The 9549-nt window shown below is 52.2% G+C and overlaps 1 long non-coding RNA gene across 1 annotated transcript; it reads left to right on the plus strand.

Annotated features, from left to right (window-relative positions):
- Nucleotides 1-498: 498 nt before the first annotated feature.
- On the plus strand, nucleotides 499-6115 carry LOC109245910 (uncharacterized). Its single transcript, XR_002071147.2, has 4 exons — nucleotides 499-605; nucleotides 699-758; nucleotides 4164-4209; nucleotides 5800-6115. It is a non-coding gene; the product is annotated as an uncharacterized LOC109245910 (long non-coding RNA).
- The last annotated feature ends 3434 nt before the right edge of the window (nucleotides 6116-9549 follow it).

Consider the following 9549-nt stretch of genomic DNA (forward strand, 5'->3'; position numbering starts at 1 on the left):
TCTTTCTTACAGCTTCCCAAGTGATTCCAAGGTGTCCCCACGGTTGAGAACCACAGCCCCTAAAGCGTGTTTACATTGTCCAGAGTGAGGGAGGGAAACTGACAGGGGGAAGGGCTCGTCCCAGGACGTAAAATCCCGAGAAAGAGAAAGGGTAGCATCCAGAGCCCAAGTGGGGACACTGGCCTCCCATGGGCACAAGCCATAGACAATTCCAGCTCGGGTCGACTTTGGCAGCCCAGGTGGACTATTGTAACCGCCGTATCCAGAGGCAGAGAGTTTGACAGACGCAATGGATTTCCCATCCAACATCCGCTGTCCCTTCTGCCTTCCTCCTAGAACTCAAATTTGGTTCCGGGTAGGGAGGCGGCCAGCCCCAGTGCTTAACTGTGTCACGCCAACCAAGGGTGACAGTTTTAGTCTCTGCCTCCTCCGCCTTGGGGTTGTTATGTGGCCGCTCCAGAGAGACTTAAGACCTGCTATCTTTTCCCTCTGCCTTCCGCAGCACTCGCTTCAGCCTCAAGCTCCATACAGCGTGGCTGTGATGGGGGCGGTTCCCGACCTCGCGCCCTCACACCCCGCCACCCAGGAGATCAGAGGGACTTTCTGTAGGTAACACTGTGAAAGAGGGCTGACACTTCCCTTTCCCAAAACTCTGTCAGATGTCTCCCTACCCCCTCCTTTTTCCTTGCTCTAAACAGGTAACACTAGGATCCCTGAACCAACCAGTGTGGCCAGGAGGATGGAACCCACTGGGTGAAGTAAGTCAACCAAGGTGTATCCCGAGGTGAGAGCCACCCAACTATACTCAAATGACACGGCTCAACGTGACAATGGGTGGTTTCATAAGAGAAATGCGAAGGGATGGTCCCAGGAGGAGAAACAAAGGTTGGGCAACAAAGCACCCTCACAAGAGAGCAGACACCCCTTCTGCGGTAGTAGGCAGGGGGGTAGTTCGGTGCAGGGGCAGGAGGGTCTGTTGTCTAGTAGAGGATGATGTGGCACCTCCTTTCTGGTCATTTCACGTTGTCACAGAGATGTGGGCAAAGTCTTCAGCTGGAAGGGATCTGGGAACTTCTGTGTGTTAGGTCCCGTGCCGGGGCTAAGGGGCAAAAGCATAAATAGGACAAACCCTTGTTCCCCAGTAGCTCCTGATTTGGTGGGAAAACTGCAGGGCCCAAGGGAACATAGAAGACGGTGTGTGGATGGCAGCACCCGTGGCCCTTATTCTGGTGACAGCACCCTCGTTTCTCTGTAGAGAATCGCCCCTTCCCCATCCTCAGTCCGTATGGATACACCCTCTGGCTCCAGGGGCAGGCACAGGATCCAGCTCTGCCCAAATAGATTTGGGCAAAGCTTAGGAATTGGTTCAGAGATGAATGGGTGGTTTTGTCCAGGCCAGTAAGAATGAGCCCCAGGCTTTTCTGTTGTTGAAACTGGTTTTATTTTTTTAAGTACTTTCATTTCTCAGAGTTGCTAAGGTGATAGGACATAAGGAAGTCTTGAAAATGCTGCTGGCCATTTCTGTAACCATTTTGGGAGGGCCCACCTGGGAATGAAGACAATGGATTATATGGATTACACAGAGACACCTCATGTGAGCACCTGGTTGGAGCCATGCCTATAATACTCCTGAACTTTTGAACTCTTTCAACCAGAAGAATCCTGATTAGTGCGGAGACCCATCTCAGACATGAGAGTGAGGCACGTCAGAGAACGTCCCCTTCAGGCAAGGATGTTCTCATCGCATTTCATAGGATAAGCAAGACTTAGATGGAGGTGACGAAAGCACTCTGTCCCACCTGCCGCCATGCTTGTGTATTTCATTCCCACATTGAGAGCACCAGATGCCTCTGACTCTTCTGTCCCATTCAAACTCACATTGTCCACTTCCTGTCACTCATCCCGCCACATGAGTCTCTTAAACAGTCATCTTTGTCATGTATCCGTTCAACAAGTATCTATGAGTCTAGACCAGGTGAGGCGTTAAGCTGGCTGTTGTATGGAAGGGGAAGGATGTGTGACAGGTTAGAGAACAAACATGGCGGGCATTCAGCCCCTTCCCATTTCATGCTCATGGAAGACCTTGCCAATCAATCCATGTATTCTTCTTCTTGAGCCCCGAAGTAGCCCGAGAATCTTTGTCAGGGTAGCACTCAAGACAGGCACAGCCAACTGATCGGACATGGCATTGAAGATGGAACCTAGTGTCATCTCAAGGTAAGGTGCGGTCCAGGGCAACACGGATCCAGAACAGAAGGGAGACGGGACTGAACCACTTTGGAGACCAGGGAGATTGGAAGTAACACACACCCATGAGAGAAAACTTGAGTAAGAAGGCGAATTTATTATAAGGACAAAAGGCCAAAAATACAGCTGAGTCTCAGGAACAGCCTAGGGGCAGAGACCAGAGTATTGTAGGAACTCAGGGGATTCTCTCTCCAACTCTCTTCTTTGCATGTCTGCTTTGTCTCCTTTGTGTCTTCTCCCTTGACCAGTTCTTTCTGTTTCCCAGTCCGCACAGTTCATGTTTATATATTCTCTATCTAAACAGTGGATGGGTTTAGAGTGTCTTGGTTCAAATGAAAGGTTCCCCAGCAAAGGATCCTCATTGACCCAGCTTGGGATGGGGATCCACCCTTGGCCCAATTTCCCCTGTCCAGCAGGCAGGGGTCAGACAAGGTGCCTGGCTGGCTGTGTCTGGCCATGTTGGTAGTGCTGATGAGCTGTGGGGATAGTGCAGATTTTTCAGAAGTATGAAAAATTCATTTCTGGACTATAGAAAACCCCAAACAATAAGTACCCCCTGTACAATTTAAGGAGGTCTTCTTGTAGGAGGTGCGTTTTAAGCTAGTCGCGAAAAATCGGTACAATTTTAATAGGCAGAGCTGAAAGAGCAGGATAGTCCAACCTCAAACTAGCTTAATAAATTATGGAAATATATCAGTTTATGTAACTGGCAAGTTCAACAGTAACCGGCTTCAGGTCTGGATGAATCCCAGTGCCCAAAACATGTGTCAGGAATTGTTCCCCTTCAACATTTCATTTCTGCATTCCTCTGTGTTGAACTGTATTGACTCATGCTCAGATAGACTCTTCCCAAGTGGTGGCACAGGTGGTTAGCAAAAGCTGTAGGCTTCTATCCTTCCAGCTTAGCAAACCTGCTCAAAGACCAGCCTCCCTCTTATTACTTCCAACAAAGGTCTAGAGGCTGACCCTCATTGAAAGGGACTTGGTCACAGATCCTGAGGTGGGGCAGGAATTAGCTCCACACAAACTACATGGGTTGAGGGTAGAGATGGGTAGATCCCCAAAGGAAAATCCAATGTGGCTATCAGAAAAAGTAGGCAAATAACAACACCTGTCTACTCTGCCTTTTCTGGGCAGCGTCCCCTCTCAGAAACCACCTGTTGGTGAGATGCTGAGCTGAGGTCCTTCAACGCTCTCAGCAAAGGTTTAGAGGTCTTCCCAGAGAGGTATATTGTGAATCTGCAGGATGGGAACGTGGGCAGGGCTCTGCTGGGTGATTCTTCCATTTCACATGGCACTAACAAAGATACTGGGTCATATTCAGGGCAGATGGGCTGGAATACAGGCTAAAGGCAACTTTATTCACGTGTCTGGTAACAGGAAGTGGATGGCTAGAATCCTGCACTCAGCTGAGTCAGTTAACAGGTACAGCCGCCCATGGCCTCTCCAGCATGGTGACTTCTTAACACATGAGGCTAGGGGAGCCTGGGTGGCTCAGTCGGTGAAGCGACAGACTTTGGCTCAGGTCACAATCTCAAAGGTTCCTGAGTTCGAGCCCTGTGTCAGGCTCTGTGCTGACAGCTCAGCCCTTGGAGCCTGCTTCATATTCTGTGTCTCCCTGTCTCTCTGCCCCTTCCCCGCTCATGGTCTCTCCCTCTCTCAAAAATAAATAAACATTAAAAAAAAATTTTTTTTAACACATGAGGCTCAGGGTCACAGACAGTCCAAGAGGCTCCGACAGGAGGTGAGAAGTTTCTTACGATCATCTGGCCTGATCTCAGAAGTCCCGGAATGTTGCCTCTGACATTCCATTGGTCAACCAAGTCACTAAGGCCAGGGGAGATTCAAGGGGAGGAGAATTAGACTGTATCTTTCGGTGGGAGGAGTGCAAACAATGTTGTTTTTATCTCCCAAAGTCTCCCTGAGCAGTCTGTCACAGGATCAAGACACAATGACAGAACGGTGGGGGAACCTGGGGCGGTGGGGGGGGGGGGAGGGCAAGAATCCGACCTCATTTATTCGATCCACCTGCCAACGGCGGGAGCCTTTTTTTGCACCAGGGCGCGTCATTGGTCACACATCAACCAATGGCCTGGCTGGGCTTGAGTCAGGTGGTAACCCTTGATCCAATCAGCGGAGGCTGGCCGAGGGCAGGGCCACGCCCCCACACGCATGGCTGGCGGAGGAGAGCTGGGAGAACCGCGGTAACGCAGGTGCTGCGGGGCGAATTTCTCACCGGGGTGACCCCTGGGTGTGGGCTTGGCGCGCGGTGATCGCCACGTCGGCCGCCAGCCACTGCGGGTGCGCAGGCGGTGGAAGAGGAGGCCGAGAGTGAGGGAGGCCGGGGCCAGCTCCTCGTCCTCCTGGTGTCTGACGCGGGTCACCACTGTCTTCCCAACACCCTGGACCCTCCTGCCAGCCCTCCTTGTACCAGATGCCCTGTTGGGGCTCCATTCCCCTCCTGGCCCCTGCGGTGGGGCTGCACGAGAGCAAGTAACAGCCGTGCATCGTGGGGTCTCCGCACATGTAGCGACTCCGGCTGAAAGGCCGGTTGCTCTAAACTGGCTGGGGGTTCCTTTATACATTTCCCAGACTGGTACATCCAAGTCATCCAGGATCCCAGTCTGCTTTGGCTAGCGTGGGGATGAAGTGGCCCTCGCCCCCAGCAGAGGCCGAACTGGCCCCAGCGCTGCCCGTAGGTCCCACGCCTACCTCTCGCCAACACCCGCCTCCCCTCTCCCAGCCCTGGGATGACCCCTCTTGTCCACGTGTTATTTGGTCTGTTAACCCCCTGCTTTTGCTTCATGCTGGGTCTTCAAGGTCTGAGGACCCTAACCCCAGAGCATGGCTCTTCACTTACACTCTCCACACTCAGGGATTCTGGGCCCTGGGCTGGGGGCGGGGGGGGGGGGGGGGGGGGGCTGGAATCATAGAGGATCTGGCATCCCAGAGGGACCCTCTTCCTCCTGAGCTCCTTCGCTGAGCTCCACACTCACCAAAGTCACCTTAAATCTTCACCTGACTCCTCTTGCTACTGCTGTGAGCACGCCCAGGACACAGGAAGGAAAGGTCTTTGACAGACTGTTTTTCCCAGCAAACACTTTCGGACTGCACCTCTCCTACTCCTACGTGGAGGCTCACTGCTCTCTAAAGCTACTTTCCTCCGTTTCCTCAGGGACTCAAAGCCCCAACGCCGGGCTTGGACTCATGACCTTGAGATCAAGTCCTGATCTGAGATCAAGCATCGGACACTTACCCGACTGAGCCCCTCAGGCACTTCTGTTTGCCTCTTTATTAATGAAGAGTTTAGGACCTTGGGGGAACTTAGAATCCTGACTATCACTTAATAACCAGGTGGGCTTAGGCAGGTCGTGTGCCTTTCTGAGCCTTAACATTAGCGTTTGTGAAATGGGTTTTAATAGTATCTGACTCATAACGTTGTTCAGGATCTCAAATGAACTTTCACGAGTAAAGTGCTTAGTACACTTGCTGGTATATAGGAAGGACTCAGTAAATCAGTGCTCTTTCCTTCTTCCCCTACATGCTCCGAAGACGACCTCACCCCCTACTTCACTAGGAAAACAGAAACTGCCAGTGGAGGTTCCCAGAACCAGGAGCTACCTATTTCCCAAATGTACCTGCTCCCAGGCCCATCCTGTCTTGCTCTAATTATCTTACAAGGAGCTTCCCTCCTCCCATCCAAGGGAATCCCTCCTCCTGTGGATCTACCCTGCCAGACACAGGAACCTGGCTCCCTCGTCACCTCCTCCAGCCTCTGTCTCTCTACTCGCTCCTGCGCATCAGCTGTTGATGGGCAAAAACGTCTCCCTCCTTTCAAAAGAGAAACATAACACATCTATCGATTATCGACGCTGTGTCCTTTCTAGTTCTTGAAGGAATGTCTTATACAGCTGTATCATCATAGGGTGTGTCCTCAGGCCTTTTTCCAGAAAGCATTGACTCCTGGAAGGACCAGTTTCTGGGATTGGCTCTGGTCTTGAGATGTTTCGTGATCGTCCAGTCCAACCACCTCAGCATATATGGCCCTTGCCCTGGGCTTGGACACCAGGGCCTGGGAAGCCACCAAGATGGGAGACCGGGTTGGGGGGGGCAGTCTATTCTCCAAGGGCCAGGAAGGCTTTCATGATTTGTGGACAGTGCTTTAAGGCCATGACACAATCCTTCAGGCCTTGTTGCAACTGGGGCCACCAGCTATCCCGGCAAAGAGTGTGGCAAGGGTTCTGGGTGTTCCTCCATCCTGGGATTATAGCTAAGCCCTGGAGGAGATGACTTCAGGGACTGAGGCAGAGGACCTACCAATGACACGGAGGAGAACCCGTGTGACCCCAAGCCAGACCATCCGTTGATAGTAGCAACAAGGAAGTTCTGAAGGAGGCACACGGCTTGGGCGTGAGTGGTCAGGACTGAGCGAGAGGGCTGAGGGGCTGATGTGCTACTGGACCGGCCATTGACAATGGAGAATGAAGGGGAGGCAAGGCCATAAGGTAGGTGGTTATCAACATTTGAACATGTGAACCTTTGCTTGGCTTAGTGGCTTGATGATGGGGTGGAGTTGGAGGAGAAGCCCCTGTAGTCAGGAGCACCCTCCGGTCAAATGGCCCGACATCTTGTCACAGTGAAAAGAATCATGAGAGGGGACACCTGGGTGGCTTAGTCGGTTAAGTGCCGGACTTCAGCTCGGGTCATGATCTCACGGTTCGTGAGTTCCAGCCCCTCGTCGGGCTCTGTGCTGTCAGCACAGAGCCTGCTTCTTAGCCTCTGTCCCTCCCCACCCCTCCCCCGCTTGCTCTCTCTCTGTCTCTCTCTCTCAAAAACAAACATTAAGGGAAAAAAAGAAAGGATCACAAGAGCTTTGTGGTATATAACAGAAGTTTCTTTTGTGCGGCATTAAAAAACGGAGTTTGGCAATAAGGCTGATCGTGCAACCCATGCCACAATAGGACGTTGAGTTAACTTCTCCTGTGACCATGGAATTCAAACTAGTGTCCACAGCTGAAACCATGAAGTACAAAGTGATCCATATTCTTTTTTTTTTTTTAATGTTTATTTATTTCGAGAGAGAGAGAGAGGGAAGGAGAGAGGGATTGAGCGGGGTTGGGCGGGGGGGCAGAGAGAAATGGAGACAGAGAATCCCAGGCAGACTCCATGTTACCAGCGCAGAGCCCAATGTGGGGCTTGAACCTAGGAACCATAATAAGATCATGACCTGAACTGAAACCAAGAGTGGGACACTCAACCGACTGAGCCACCCAGGTGCCCCCGAGGTAATCCACATTCTAAACAGAGAAGCCAACAGCTGGCTCAGCTACCCTCCCCGGCCTTCCCATCCCAAGGGCTTTCTGAGCATTCTTGCAATGGCTCTGCGGTGCTCCACAGGCCAACCCCCCCAGGCCACCAACAGTAAGGAGACTCAGTGTAACAGCCTAGGAAGAAGGAAATGGTAGCCCCCTGCCCTGTCCCCTGTGGCCTGAGAGCATGAGGAAGAAGACACTTCCTGTAGCTCCTCATAGTGGAGGACAGAGGGCACAGGGTGAGCGAAAGCTGGTGGCTGTCCGGGCTTCCCAGGCAGCCAGGGGACTCCCAAGGGACTCTGGTACACAGACAAGGTCGTGGGGCTGTCCCCCACTGTGGGGCTAAAGGAAAACATGGTGCTGCTTTCTGAAGGGTCTTCAGTGATGAAGAAGGCTTGGACGGGGCTGACCCCGAACCCCAAGGGACCACATCCAGGACAGATCCAAATGTTGTGGCTTCAAGCTGATCCAATTTTGAAGGTCCCCTCTAAGAAAACGAATACAAAACTTGGTGGGGGAGGGTGCTTGAAAGGGGCTTGTGCAGGTGAAGGACCATAAAGCTTCAGCTTTCTTAGCTTTGTGGTGAGCCCGCGTGCGTGTGGGCAGGGACTGTATCCCCAGCTGGTGGCAGCAGCAGCCGAGCCAAAGGGACACCAGGGGAGTCTCCCCAACAGGTGGCCAGTTCAGCTTCCTCTGCATTCCTCACTTGAAGAGTGAGGGGGTAGGGATTCTAGGATTCGATTATGTCCCCATGACCCTCCCCTCCTGACCAAAGAGCCAGAGTTGGGGGAGCAGGGAAGGAGCAGACATGTGCTATCAACCCCACCCACACCCCCAAGTCCTTGACCTGTGTGGTGAGCCCACATTTGGAGCAGACAGGGGGTTGGAGTTCTCAACTGGCCTTTTGAAGGCACTGATTGGAGAAATGTAAAATGTGTTCATGTCCATATCCCACCAAGTCAAAACTTTCTTTTTTTTTTTTATGTTTAAATTTATTTGTTTTGAGGGAGAGAGAGAATCCCAAGTAGGCTCCACACTGTCAGTGCAGACCTTGATGTGGGGCTTGGATCTCATGAACTGTGAGATCAAGACCTGAGCCGAAATCAAGAGTCAGATACTTAACCCGCTGAGCCACCCAGGCACCTCTGAGCCAAGACTCTTTAATAATCTGATTCCAAAGACATTGATTTGGAGTTTAAATCGTGTGTTTGCAAAAAAGAATCAAGAGGGCAAGGAGCAGGACTGCCTGTCAGATAGACATCTCCAGAGCACCCTTGAGAGGCACCCAAAGCCCAGAGTCTGAACTCCTGGGTTTGCTGCCTGATCTCAAGATTTGCCAGACATGCGGTCTTTGACAAGTCATTTCGCCACTGGGGGCCTTGGGTTTCATGCGTGTCAAATGGGTCATCTGTGGACTAAAGACAGAACATGGGGAGATGCTTTTTGAAGGGCTGGATCGACGTCCCCTGTGAGCAAAATGCGGAAATGCTTGGACAGCGTGCCCGTCTCTGGGTCCAGGGCCAAAGACACAGGCTTAGGGATGGGTGATGAGGTCGAATACCCCTGGCAGAGATGACAAATGGCTTTGCTTTGGAAGGGGTGAGTCTCTAGACTGAGAAAAAAGTTCTAGGAAACTAGGTGTCCCAGATGACACAACTGCTCCTCCCCCGATTTGTCTACTTCCTTCCCCACGTCTGGAGCAGGGAAGCCATCTGTCCTACCCCAACCAGCCCGTCAAGGTCCAGCCACTTAACTCTGGAAGATGTTGATGGCCAGCACTGTGCTGAGCTCAGACCACACCACGCTCTCATGTGCCTTGTCTCTGAGGCAGGACTTGGAGGTTCCTCCACCTTCTAACTGCTGGGCCAGCACCAGGGTCCAGACAAGGCTACAAGGCTGTTTGCGTTTTCCCCCCCTTCCGGTCCTGGCCTTTCCCATAACTGCAGTTTTCAGGACCAGTCATACCACAGGGGAAAGGCCCTGGCTGGCT

The sequence above is a fragment of the Panthera pardus genome, unplaced genomic scaffold (assembly GCF_024362965.1).
Source record: "Panthera pardus isolate Hobbes unplaced genomic scaffold, ASM2436296v1 HiC_scaffold_3, whole genome shotgun sequence".
Classification (NCBI taxonomy): domain Eukaryota; kingdom Metazoa; phylum Chordata; class Mammalia; order Carnivora; family Felidae; genus Panthera; species Panthera pardus.